This window comes from Phacochoerus africanus, chromosome 10, assembly GCF_016906955.1.
Source record: "Phacochoerus africanus isolate WHEZ1 chromosome 10, ROS_Pafr_v1, whole genome shotgun sequence".
Taxonomy (NCBI): Eukaryota; Metazoa; Chordata; class Mammalia; order Artiodactyla; family Suidae; genus Phacochoerus; species Phacochoerus africanus.
The window spans coordinates 12,001,472-12,016,203 of record NC_062553.1 but is presented as its reverse complement, the minus strand read 5'-3'; positions in this window follow the sequence as shown (position 1 = coordinate 12,016,203).

Below are 14,732 nucleotides of genomic sequence, written 5' to 3'. Positions count from 1 at the left end.
GAGTGTTCTCTCTTTGGTTATTGAATTCTAAGCCGCTTGATGGTATCAAAACAAAACGAAGAGGGCAGAGGACAGGGGAGGATGCTGGGGCCAGAAAACAATGGCATATCAATATCATTCTAGGAAACTTGGATTTTGCCATGGGGATGATATAATCACTGAAGGATTTAAAGAAGAGGAGAGATATAAAGATATAAAGACTTTAAAAAGATCAGAGGGGTAGCCTCCTTACATTATAAAAAGTATATTATGTTTATATGACATACACATGTCTATTTTTGCGTGTGCATGCATTTGTCATGTGGTTATTTATATGTACCCTCAAAACATACACCTCTATTTCTCTTTAGTGGAACCGTACGATACTGCCATTTTTATAGGTCAAAAATGGTCAAATATCACAATTTCAAATGGCTTGACCTACAATTTAGAGTGTGGTAGGACAGATTTTGAAATTAAAAAACCTCAGGTTTGAAACTCATTTTCTGTGTTTGCGTTCCCTAGAACCAGACTCTGACACAAGGATTCAAGGTCAAGGAGTTTACTTGGCAGGTAAAGGATGCACTGTTACGGCAGCTGCCCAGCAGCCCCACGGCCACAGTGTATCAGCTCTAGTGACAGCCCTGTGGCTGTAGAGTATTAGCTCTAGGGACAGCTCTAACGACAGCTCTAGCGACAGCTCTGTGGCTGCAGTGTATCAGCTCTTGTACCCAGTGAGAAATCCATCGAGCACTTGGAGAGTGGGAGAACTTGGGTTCATTACGCAGGCGGGCTCAGAGGAGATGACTCTCCAGGGTCTGAGCCCGGAAGAAGGGTCTCACAAGGCTACCTCTTCCAGGTCCATGCTTGGCTGGTCAGACCGCTGTGAGGTCAGGCAAGGTAGTAGATGCAGATGCCTAAGCAAGTTTACAGAAGCAGATGCATGGGGAGGGGTGGTTAGGGCAGTTGGCTGGACTTTGCTTAGTCATCACGGCCAGGGTCTCTCCTTTCTACCTTTTTATCGGGACATTTTCTCCTACAGCACTGCTTGGGGAAGTGACACAGAGAAGGGAAGGCAGCCAAGCAAGGCATTATTACCAAGGCAGCCACGATGGAGGGCAGTGGAGCTTACTTTTATTTGGCAAATGAGAGTCATTGCAGATATCCATCACAGAGGTTTCCCACCAAAGGGTGAGGGGGCTGGGTATTTATACACCTGTTCCCATCAGTGGTCGTGAAGCCAGGCATGGCCACGAGGGGCTCCTGGGCACAAGCCTTTCTGCGTCCCCCACTTCTTGTTTTTAGGGAATAAGCTTCTGCCTCCATGACCTTCCCCCGAGTTCCAAAAGGCAGGTTCGAACAGTTGCTAATCAGGGAAGGGAGGGGATGCAGAGACCTGGGAGAAATAGACAGGAAACATTAGTGCAGCCTCGAGGCAGGGTGTTGGTTCCTCTTCAAGGAATATGCATAACAATATCTTTGAGCTCTTCTGCAGAACTAATACCCACAACAAATGGAAGACACAAGGAAGCATTTTTCACTCTGGAAAGGAGGAGGGCTGCCAGAACTAGTCCTGGAGCCACAAGTTTGCATCTACGCTAATTCTTACCTGTGGTCCTATTTTTTCCTCCCAAACTGTAAAACCACCTCCTATTCTCTCCCAAAAGGGGCACAGCCATTAGGGCATTAACCTGCTGTGGCCTCCTTGCCTGGAAAAAACAAAAAGAAGCTCTTTTTTTCTCTTTCACCCAAAACCCTGTTTCTAGTCAGCACTGGTTGACTCAGAGGCTGAGTTTGGGCAATAGTCTTATTATAGGTTGAACTGTGTCCTGCCAAATTCGTATGTTGAATTCCTAACCCTCAGTACCTGGAAATGTGACTATAGGTAGAGATAGGTCTTAAACTGCTAATTCGGTTAATCCAGTGTGGATGGCGTCCTTATGAGGAGAGGTGATCAGGACACAGAAATACACAGAGGAAAGACTACAGGAGGCTCCAGGGAGAAGACTGGCATCAATGAGCCAACGAGAAAGGCTCTAGAAGAAATCAAACCTACTAACATCTTGATTTCAGACTCCCAGCCTCCAGAATTATGAGAAAGTAAGTTTCTATTGATCAAGCCCCCCAGTTGGTGATGCCTTGTTACATCGCCCTGGCAAACTAATATATCTTGGGGTGTGTGTGGGGGGAATTAGTGCATTTTACGATACTCTAAACACGTATCAGAATATAGTATGGTTCTAGCGCATAAACCCCCGATAGAGAGCCATCTCAAGACTGAAGAAACGAGCTCACTTTTCACCCGGCCCTTCTGGTTATGGAGCTTTCAGTCCTCTTCCCAGAGAAGTCCCACGGTACACCATGTGAAGTGAGACCCTTGACTTTGATGGGATAAGCATTTAGAATTGAGAAGAAACATGTGCCTAGCCACTGTGTTCCTGGCCGTCAAATACAGCCCCTTATAATATGGCTATGTTATAGCTAATAATATTTCTGCTTCTTTATCCAAGGGGGATGTCAGTGGTGGGGTCATTGTGTGGCCCACGGAGAAAGCGTTTGCTGTTTCCATGGTGCCTCACTAAGAATTCTGGATTGTGACGCAGCGAGAGGAGCTCAGATCTCCGGGATGGCTGGCAGTTCTGCACTGACACCTAAGGAAAAGGGAACTCACATTTCTCAAGGGGAATCACAGAGTCTTCCATCACAGGGGAGCTCCTGGCAGAATGACCTGGAAGGTGTGTCCTTCCACCATGAAACCACATCTTTCTCTTTCCATTATCTGAAATTCTACTGCTAGCAACACGTTCCTTTGTGTTAGGCATTTTTTCTCTTTCTTTATTATTATTATTATTATTTTTACACAGCAAGCTCTCTGCACTTTTATTAATTTGGTTGTTAACATTTTCATTATTTTGATCTCTTTCTTTAAATTCAAATCTAATTATATAAGGTAAAACACACAGATCTTAAGTGTAGAATTTGATGAGTTTTGACAAACATATACACCATGTAACCAATAGCCCACTCAAGATAATAGAACATTCTGGAGTTTCCCGTGGGCTCAGTGGAAACGAATCTGACTAGGATCCATGAGGACACAGGTTCAATCCCTGGCCTTACTCATTGGGTTAAGGATTCAGCATTGCCGTGAACTGTGGTGTAGTTTGCAGATACAGCTCAGATCCCATGCTGCTGTGGCTGTGGCTTAAGTGGCAGCTACAGCTCTGATTCAACACCTAGCCTGGGAATTTCCATATGTCATGGGTGCAGCCCTAAAAAGACAAAAAAAAAAAAAGGTGATAGAAGATTTCTATTCCCCATAAAGTTCCCTCCTACCCTCTTTCATTCATCTTCCCCCTACAACCATTGTTTTTCCATCCCTATACCTACAGAATAATTTTGCCTGATCTCGAAATTCTTAATGAAATCATACTATATACATTCTTTTGTATCTGGTTTCTTTCATTCAACACAGTGCTTTTAGGATTAATTCATGTTGTTACCTATAATAGTAGCTTGTTCCTTTTTCAATGCTGAGTAATATTCCCTCATGTAATTGTTAGAGCAGAAAATCAAGGAAGAGGCAGGAGGCTGGAGCACCAAGTGAATTTTAATTGACCAGCAGATTGGCCTGGAGCACTGAGAGAGAACTCAGCTCCCCACCACTTAGGGAGCAGTTAGTTATTATATAGGAAAAGGGGTATTTTCTATTTTTAGCACAGGTTTGTTCTTGGGCTCAGTATTCAAGGCTTAGGGAGAGGCACTCTCCTTAGGAATGTGGGTAATAATTTGGGGTGGGGGTAGAGAGAAGTTGGAAAGGAACACCCATGACAAATGACTATCAAAGTTCAACAGCTCCAAGGCAGCTCATTGTTGGGGGAGGAATCAGTCTTCTAGATTGTAAGTCTGATGAGAATTTTGATGGCACCTAGCAATTTATGTCTGATTCTTCACGAAAGAGTAAGATGCTACTATTTCTTTATCTGTTTTCCTGTTAGTGGACACTGAGTTGTTTACTTTGCTGTATCTTATTTTATTAATTTTTTTTGCTATTGTAAATGAAGCTACCAGGAACCTTCTGGCACAAGTCCTTATTTGGGCAGACGTTTTCATTTCCTTGAGGAAAATTCCTTGGAATGTCACTTTGCAAAGGAAGACATTCAAATAAATGCCCAATAAGCGCATACAAAGATGCTCAACATCATTCGTCATAAAAGAGATGCAGATTAAAATCACTAGCAGGTACCACTACATCTTACTAGGATGTCTGCATTTTCCAAATATTCTCTTTGAACAGGTGGATGAATTGGGAAAGAACATTGTTTTAATTTTTTAATGCTATTGTTAGGAAAGTTTTGAAACACAAAAGTAGAAAGAAAAGTGTCATGAACCACCCATGTACCCATCCCACAGATTCAACCTTTATCAATATCTTTACCATCTTTACCCCAAGTCATTTCTCACCAACAACCAATTCTCCAACACCAATGGGATGTCCTACAGTTCAATTCAGTTTTGACACGAACTCCCTGGAGTTAGCACAGACCTCACAAGTCTAGGGCTCTGTCCCCTGAGACTGGCCCCACTTCAGATGTCAGCTGCAAATGGGGTCCCCCAGTTACTTGGTTACTTGAATGTCCGCCTCACTGACGGCAGATTCGAGGGTTCCCACGCTAGCGGCCATCGGGTTTGATAATTCACTGACATGAAAACAGAACTCAGGAAAGTGCCTTACCTATAATTACCATCTTATTATAATGAATACAGCCCAGCAACGGCCAAATGGAAGAGAGACGTGGGATAAACATGTGGGGACAGACACGTGGGGAGAGGGGAGGCACAGTGCTTCCCTGCCCTATCCAGGTGTGCCACCCTCCCACTCCCCAGTGTGTTCACCAATCTGGAAGCCTCCCTAAATCTTAATGTTGGGGGAGTTTACATGGGGTTTTGTTAGAGAAACACGATTGATCAAATCTTGGCTGCTGGTAATTGAACTCAATTTCCAGCCCTTTTTCCTCCCCAATGGTTGAGGGTAGGACCAAAAATTCTAACTCTCTAATCACATGGTTGGATCCTCAGAGGACCAGCCCCCATCCTGAGGTTACCCAAGGGCACCTCATTAGCATAAACTCAGGTGTAGTTGAAAGGAGCATTTGATGAAAATGAAAGTCAGTCATCACTCAGGAAGTCCCAAGAGTTTTAGGAGCTCTGTGCCAGGAAGGGTGGGCAAAGAACAAATATATATATATATTTATTATACCACACAGCTTAAGTATCCCTTATTTGTATGGCTATTAATTTTTCTATTTTTTTTATTTTGCTATAGTATTTTAAAGAAATCCTCTACATTATTCTACTTAAATAAGGACATTTCACACATAACCAAAATACAATATTCATACATAATGAATAATAATAATATCACCTAATACTCTCTCCATATTCAGATTTCCCTAATCATCTCAATAGTGTCTTAATAATAGGTTGATACATTGCATTTGGTTGTAATATATTTTTGTCACTTTTACTCTGAGTCCCCCTCCCACTATCGCCCTCCTTTCCCAGGTCATTGACTCATTAAAGAAACTAGATCAAAGAAAAATATACCTACATGTATCAATTACAGGTAGAATCTAAAAAACTGATACAAATGAACTTGTTTACAAAACAGAAATAGACTCACAGATATAGAAAATAGGGAGTTCCCATGCTGGGGCAGTGGAAACTAATCCGACTAGGAACTGTGAGGTTGCGGGTTCGATCCCTGGCCTCACTCAGCGGGGTTAAGGATCAGGCATTGCCATGAGCTGTGAAGTAGGTGGAAGACGTGGCTCGATCCCGAGTTGCTGTGTCTGTGGCTTAGGCCAGTGGCTACAGCTCCAATTAGACCCCTGGCCTGGGAACTTCCATATGCCATAGGTGCTGCCCTAAAAAGACAGAAAAAAATAAACTTATGGTTACCAAATGGGAAGTGGGTAGGGGGATAAATTATGAGTTTGGGATTAACAGATTCATACTACTATATAACAGATAAACAATAAAGATCTACTGTATAGCACAAGGAACTATATTCAATATATTGTAATAACCTGTAATGGAAAAGAATCTGGAAATAAATGTATATAACTGAATCATCATTTTGCTGTACACCTGAAAATAAGATAACTTTGTAAATCAGCTAGACTTCAAGTTAAAAAAAAACAAACAAAAAAAGGAAACAAGATCAGCTGCCCAAAGAATCCACATTATGGTTATTTCTTGAGAGCATAATTTTCCTTCTCATTCCTCCAGCCCTGTCATTTCTTTAAACAAGAAGTTAGATCTAAAAGGCTCAGGTTCATGTTCAACATTTTTAAAGCAAAAGCCCTTCATAGGTGGTATCAATTATTTTTGAAAAGCTTCTCCCCGCCCCCACCCCCCACCCCAGTATCTACCATGTTTTCAGTTCTGGGAGTTGCAAAGGTAAATACCATATGTCATAGTCTTACCATTAAAGTTCTTACAGCCTCATAGGAGAGAAAGGCCTGTAAACCAATCAATACAGCCGTCTAAGGGCCATGGAGGATTTGGGTGGGGATATAAATTCTGATAGGGGCATCAAGGCTACCCAAGGAAGTGATAAATGAGCTGGCTCTGGAGGGAAAAGTAGGGTCTACCAACCAAAGCAGAGAGAGGGGTAGGGGAAGCTGAGCTGAGCCCTGCACGTCTAGCGAGGAAGCACATAAATATAGGTTGTGTAGGGCCTCAGATGCCACATCAAGGAATTTGGACTTTATCTTTTGAGCAATGGCAAGCCTGAGAACGATTTTAATCGAGGGAGACGTTCAGCTCTGGGTATAATTTTTAGTACCTTAGTGTGAAAAGATCTGCCAGAAATTGCCCTCCCAGCCCAAAGTGGACTCCGTAAGTCCTGTTGCTATTCCTCAGCATGTGGCCTCAGACAAAAGCTTGGCATTTGGCATTTTAGATGTTCTGATGCCATGTTTACTCTGCCCTTTGCCCCATTAAGTGGCCTTCGTAACCATGGCAACAGTTTAAATGCTCAATCCAGCAGCATATAAAGAACAGAGATAGATTGTTCTGCGGACTATGCAGATAATAGTATCTTCCTTTTCCTGCTCTGCTCAGTGATGCTAATCAAGTTGTAGAGGCAGCTGACAATCTGAGAGTCTCAGTTGCCTATTTTTCTGGTCTTGTTTGCTTATTAATGGTTGCAAGACGAATTGCGGCACATGCTCAGAGGAGCAATAAACAAAGGGCAGGCCCCCAGCTCTGGAAATTTGTGAAAGTGATTGGAAGTGCTAGAGCAGAGACAAGACAATCATAGGTCACTTTGCGACAAAGCCATGGCCTCTGATTCATTCTTTTTGGCCACACACAGAGGCCAGAGGCCAGATGCCAGATGCAAGACCTTTATAAAAAAACTGCTTTCCAGCCCCTATGCACCAATTTTTCAAAATGCCCAGATGATTCTGGTGCTACTGAATTTGCAAATTTGAGAGAGAGAAATAAAACCCCAAACTTTCCTATATCATATTAGGTTCAGTGTCTGGAGTCTGTGAATTAAATTGACAAAAAACCAAAACAAAACAAAACAGATTAACAGGAGAAAAGGCTAGCAGTCGGTGTATGTGGAGACTTCAAAGAAAAGAAGTGGAAACCCCAAAGACATAGTTGGAGCCAGGGGCCTATCTACTGTTTGAACAAAAAGAGTTTAGACAAAGGAAAAGGGAGTTTGGAGCTTCTGGCGCAAGTAAGTTGTGAGAAGAAGACTAGGAGCTAGATGGCGTATGGCAAAAAAGAGTTTTCTGAAGTTTGTTTTACAGACTCAGGTCCTCCCAGGTGATAAGAGTTGTCTCCTGAGTCCGTTTCATCTTTCTGGGAAAGCAAGAACTTTATAAATGCAAATTTCTTCACAAAAGAGCATTTTATGCCCTGCCTTTAGACAGAGAACGCTAAGGCCAGAGAGTTCCCCTGTATTAGCTGTTTCTTAATTGGCCTTCAGCTCAAAATAATCCTACTGCCAAAGTGGCATCCTCTAGGATGGCATATTCTGACCCCCTTCCCAAAGGAGCAAAGAAAGCACACTACACCAATATTTATGAGCTAAAATATATATGAGCTAAAAAGAAAGCACACTACACCAATATTTATTTCTTTTTCCTTTCCTTTCCTTTCCTTCCTCTCTCTTTCTTTCTTTCCTTTTTTTTTTTTTTGGTCTTTTTGCCTTTTCTAGGGCCGCTCCTGAGGTATATGAAGGTTCCCAGGCTAGGTGTCCAATCAGAGCTGTAGCCACCAGCCTACACCAGAGCCACAGCAACGCAGGATCCGAGCCATGTCTGCAAGCTACACCACAGCTCATGGCAGTGCCGGATCCTTAACCCACTGAGCAAGGCCAGGGATTGAACCCGCAACCTCATGGTTCCTAGTTGGATTCATTATCCACTGAGCCACGGTGGGAACTCCCTCTTTCTGTCTTTCTATTTTTAAAATTCTTTTACTAAACTCTAGTTGATTTACAGTGTTGTGCCAATTTCTGCTGTACAACATAGTGACCCAGTCATACGCACACACACACACACACACACACACACACACACACATATATACCTTTTCTTATGTTATCTTCCATCATGGTCTATCCCAAGAGATTGGATATAGTTCCCTGTGCTATACAGCGGCACCTCATTGCTTACCCACTCTAAATGTAATAGTCTGAATCTACTACCCACCCCCCGCCCCAGCCAATGTTCTTTAAAGCTAGTTTCATCTAACTGGGTGCTACAAACATATTTTTTTTCCCATTCAGGGGATTTTTCTATTTAGATCCTTGGAACCTGTTTTACTTCATTTGTAAACTAACACAGGGAAAGCGCTGTGATCTGTGATTATTGGAAGAGCAATTTTAGAATTGAAAAAACAGAGTTACTTAAGGCTGTAGATTGTTACCTAAAAGCAGTGACCCAGCTTTTTTTTTGGGGGGGGTAGCACACAGAAAGAGTTTTCATATATATGTAAAATGTAATATACATAAATATGCATATGTATATGTATATTAAATGGAACCAGACCACTTGTCAGCTGTTCCAATGGAAAGGTCAAGATTTGATCTAATCCATTCTTTTTCCACTGCCCAGGCTGATGATAATCATGATTCCTGATCATTTTCTGAGTGTTATCTATGTGGCAGGCACTGTTCTAAATACTTTGTATTTTTTAATTCAAGTTTCTGGTGAGAAGGAATTTAGGTCCAGGCTGCCTCCCTCCAGGGCATAGCTTATCTATATGTTTTTATGTCCCTGAGACTGGCTTTTGTGCACAGAAAACACTATTCAGGAATTATATTTTGCCTTAAAGAATTTGTATTCAATTTATTAAAGTTATGGATTTACAAAACTTAGTGCTTCCTTAGGATTTTAGTTTCATCTTATAAACGCAGGCTTCATTTATAAATCTAACAAGCGAGTTCCTGTTGTGGCTCAACGGGTTAAGAACCTGACCAGTATCTATGAGGATGTGGCTTCAATACCTGGCCTTGTTCAGTGGGTTAAGCATCCTGCATTGCATCCGGCAGCTGCAGCTTCAATTTGACCCCTAGCCTGGAAACTTCCATATGCTGCAGGTGCGGCCCAAGAAAGACAAAATAAATAAATCTAGCAAATATTAGTAATTCCTTTATTTACTTTGATAAAGTAATTTTTGCTTTTTTATTTTTTCTTTCTTTGGAAAATTTTAAGTATATACAAAAATTCAATTTTTTTGGATAAAATTATAAATTCCCAGATATTCATTGCTCAATTCCAATGATTATCAACTAATGGCCAATTTATTTCATCTATACTTCAACCCACTTCCCCTTCTCTTACTATTATGAGCTAATCCTCACTGCTATATTATTTTATCCATAAATATATCAATATGTTAAAAAAGCAAAAACCCTTTTAAAAACATAACCCTTTTTCATAACTATACATAAAACAGCAATACATTACATCAGTATCAAGTATCCAGTTTTATTCAAATTTCCAATTATCTCATAAATGCCATCTTTAAAAACCACTTTGTCTGAATCAGAATTTAATAAGGTCCATATATTGCCATAATTTGATGTGTTTGAAGTTTATTTTAATCTGTAGGTTGCTTCTCTTTCTCTTTCCGTCTATGCATTTTGAAGAAAATGGGTCATTTGTATCATAGTCCTTTCTTCAGTTATGGTAAAATTTACAATTCACATAATTACTCAATTGCATTATTTCTCAAAGTAAATACAACAGAGTCAAAGTAACATTGCCATAAGCAATACCATCATTTTTTAAAGTTTTCATGTATTGAGGGGGCGGTTCTGTTTGTCCTTAGGCTTTATTCCACTAGTGATAAAAAATCAGAGCATACTCTCTTATGATTACTCGGATTTCTTTTTCTATTTTAGATTTGACACAAACTGAATACACAGAAGTTCATCTGTTTCATTTTACTTCCTGTTATTAGTTTTTTTTTTTTTTTCAGCTGCACCAGCAGCATATGGAAGTTCCTGGGTCAGGGATCACATCTGTGCCACAGAAGCAACCTGAGCCACAGCAGTGACGACACCTGCTGAGCCACCAGGGAACTCAAGTTATTGATATTTTTGTTTAATGGCCACACCCTGGGGGGAATATGGGAGTTCCCAGGCCAGGGACAGAATCCTAGCCGCAGCTGTGGCAATGCTGAATCCTTTAGCCCCCTGCACTGGGCTGGGGATCGAACCCGTGCCTCTGCAACAACCTGAGCTGCTGTAATCAGATTCTTAACCCACTGCACCATAGCAGGAATTCCAGTGATTGATTTTTAAAAGTTCAATTATGTTTTAAATTCAGTAAATTATTTGCAGGATTTGAGAGCCAAATCTGCAAAACCAGTCCCTTTTAGGGACCCATTTTCTTTTAATTTTATTATTTCTCCTTCTATCATTTGCTTTGTATTAAAATAAAGGGATATATACAGCTCTTCATACTCTCTTTATTTAAAAATAGCACAGTATTCCTACTTTTCTTTTTTGCATAATTTATCTTGGATATCACTCTGCAATAGTATGCAGATAGAGCTATTCTTTATTAGTCTATAAAGCTGCACATTAGTATATTGTATGATTATATCACAAAATTTGACCAATTCCCCATTGATGAACATTTGGGTTATCTTCCCATTTTTGCTATTATAACCTGGAAATTATAGTCTTGTCTTTCCTTCCTTTCTTTATTTTGACAGTCTGTCTTTGGGATACAGTCCTAGAAGTGGGATTGTTAAATCAAACTTTAAATGCACTCATTATTTTGTTAGATATTGCCAAATTCTCTTCTATAAGAAAAGCACAATTTTATAGTTTCATAAGAAATGCACAAAATGCCTATTTGCCAAAAGACGCTTTGTCTACACAATTTTTACCAAACTCCTAAGAAAGTTTGGATTTACTTCCAAATAGTGAAGAAAACGTATCTCAATCAATGTGAAGCAGATTTCTTTTATCATAAGTGAAATTGGGCAAACATTCATGAGATTGAGTCTTTTAAATGTATTTTTCTTTGAGTCATTTGTTTATTCTCTAGTTAATTTTCTATAAAACTTAAGGTATTGAAAAAAATGTAGTTCTGTGTATGTTAGCAATATTTACAAATATTAATTTGTTGTTTTATAAGAAGCTAATTTTTCCCAATTTGACTTTTTTCCCCTTTGCTTCTGTTATCTTTTTCCATGCAATTTTTTTTTCTTTTTACCATTTTGTTTTTATTTATAGATACTCCTTATTTTGCATAATAGGAACATTTTTTTCTATCTCTAAGTTCTAGCAGAATTCACTCATGTTTTTATTTGCTACTTGTGTTAATTCTTGTGTTAATTCTTTCACACTTAAATCTCTTAGTGATTTGGGAGTTCCCCTCATGGCTCAGTGGTTAGCGAACCCGACTAGCATCCATGAGGACTCGGGTTCAATCCCTGGGTCTTGCTCAATGGGTTAAGGATCTGGCGTTGCCCATGAGCCATGGTGTAGGTCACAGACACAGCTCAAATCCCGCGTTGCTGTGGCTGTGGTGTAGGCAGGCAGCTGTAGCTCTAGTTAGACCCCTAGTCTGGGAACCACACTATGCCACAGATGCAGCCCTAAAAAAAAAAAGAAAAAAAAAATCTCCTATTGATTTGGAATCTATCCTGGTGTGTGATGGAAAAAAATAGATACATTTTTATCTTTGTCATATGACTATGCAGTTATCCCAGTGTTACCTATCAAAAAGTCAATCTTTTCCCCATGGATGTGAGAAGACATCTTTATCATAAACTAAATTTGCAGTTGTAATCATGTCAATTTCTCTGTTTGCTCTTCTCATTTCATTGGTCTGCCTGTCCATTCATGCTCATATATTGTTTCAGATATACAAAATCTTGGCAGCTTGTTTCAATATCTGATAGGGTTAACATCCTTCAAGTTCTTTTCTTCCAGGGTTTTTATGGCTATTCTTGCTTATTTATACCTCCAACTGGATTTTGCAAGCCACTTGTCTAGTTTGAAAAAGAAATACCAGCAGATATTTTTATTGGAATTGTATTACCTTTGTAAATTAACTTAAGGGAAACTGGCATCTCTATCCAGGAACAGTGTGCCTTTGTTTGTTTGTTTGTTTAAGTTTACTTTGGGGTCTTGCAGAAGTTTTATTTAAAATATTAATGTATATTAATTAATTAAAATTATATTATAATAATTCATATTTATATCAATATTCTATTTTATTATGTAATTACTATGAAATTTGCATACATAACCTTAACAACAAAGTCAAAGATTTTTCTACTAAAGTTAAGGATAAGAAGAATGAAATTCATTGCTGTGTAACATTTTGTTGGATGTATTAGTCATGGCAAATGTTATATAGCAATGAGTTTCATGAACATCTTTGTATGAAGATGATGGATATCATGCTTCTTATTACTAATTTTAGTGAAAAGTCACTGGCTTTGTTATTAAGGTTATATATATATGTAATTTTTATATATGACAAGGAAATATGCAACAATTTTTATTTTTTTGTTCCCTTTATACATCAAGTGTGTAAAATTTGCAAATGGCTGTTGTCAATGCCCTTTCTGCATCTCTGGAGATAATCATGATGTACCTATTTACTGACTTATTTATTTATTGCTTTTTAGGGCTGCACCCCCGGCATGAGGAAGTTCCCTGGCCAGGGGTAAAACTGGAGCTACAGCTGCCAGCCTACGCTATAGCCACAGCAACATGATGTCCCAGCTACATCCGTGACCCACACCACAGCTCATGGCAATGATGGATCCCTGATCCATTGAGAGAGGCCAGGGATCGAACCCACATCCTCATGGATACCAGTTGGATTCATTTCTGCTATGCCACAAGAGGAATTCCCAATTTTTCTCTTTAGATGTATTAATTTGATAAACATAATTCTTAATATTGAGCCACTTTTTCATTCCTCAAAAAATGTATATTTTTTAATGGACGGTTCACTAATATTTTATTGGATATTTTTGATATGAATAGCTCATAGTTTTCTTTTTTGGTGTAATGTTATGAACTTTCAGAGTCTATGTCATACTGACTTTATAAACTATATTTAGGACTTCAATTTATTTTTTTGTATTTAATTCCTAATATCATTGGGATTGAAAAATATATATTCATTGAGAAGCACTTTTACCATTCCGATAAAACTAAGGTTGCCTACCCATTAAGGATGGCAGATAACAGTCGCAGTTGACTCTGTAAGAGGCTTTGGCTATGAATGAGGCTTAAAACTTCAGACATCTCTGTGTCACACTCTCAGAGCTACTTTTTCTCATTTCTGAAGATGGATAGACACAGTGAGTGCTCAAAATTGTTAGATATTGTGATCAGATGACCAAAGGAACGTGATCCTAACAAAAACCATGAATCTGAAATCAAAGTCAGAACACATAGTCCGGCAGTAGGGTGGAATATTTGAATCTAGGACTATCCTGGAAACTCCTGGGTGTGTAGTTATGATTAGAGACTCTCTGATGTGTAACTGACTTTAACATTTACCACATAAGAAGAGAAGGAAAAAAATAAATGAACTAACACTGGGAGTGTTTACTAAGCATGAAGCTCTGTGCTAAGGGCTTTTCTTACTTGATATTATTATTTGTTTGTTTGTTTGTTTTTTATTACTCAAATGAATTTATCACATCCGTAGTTGTATAATGATCATAACAATCTGATTTCACAGGATTTCCATCCCACAGCCCAAGCACATCCCCCCACCCCCCTAAACTGTCTCCTCTGGAGACTGTAAGTTTTTCAATGTCTGTAAGTCAGCATCTGTTCTGCAAAGAAGTTCATTCTGTCCTTTTTTCAGATTCCACATGTCAGTGAAAACATTTGATGTTGGTGTCTCATTGTATGGCTGACTTCACTTAGCATGATAGTTTCTATGTCCATCCATGTTGCTAAAAATGCCGGTATTTCGTTCTTTTTAATGGCTGAGTAATATTCCATTGTGTATATGTACCACATCTGGATCCACTCCTCTGTCGATGGACATTTAGGTTGTTGCCATGTCTTGGCTATTGTAAATAGTGCTGCAATGAACATTGGAGTACATGTGTCTTTGGGAGTCATGGTTTTCTCTGCATAGATGCCCAGGAGTGGGGTTGCTGGATCAAATGGTAATTCTATTTTTAGTTTTCTGAGGAATCTCCATACTGTTTTCCACAGTGGTTGCACCAATTTA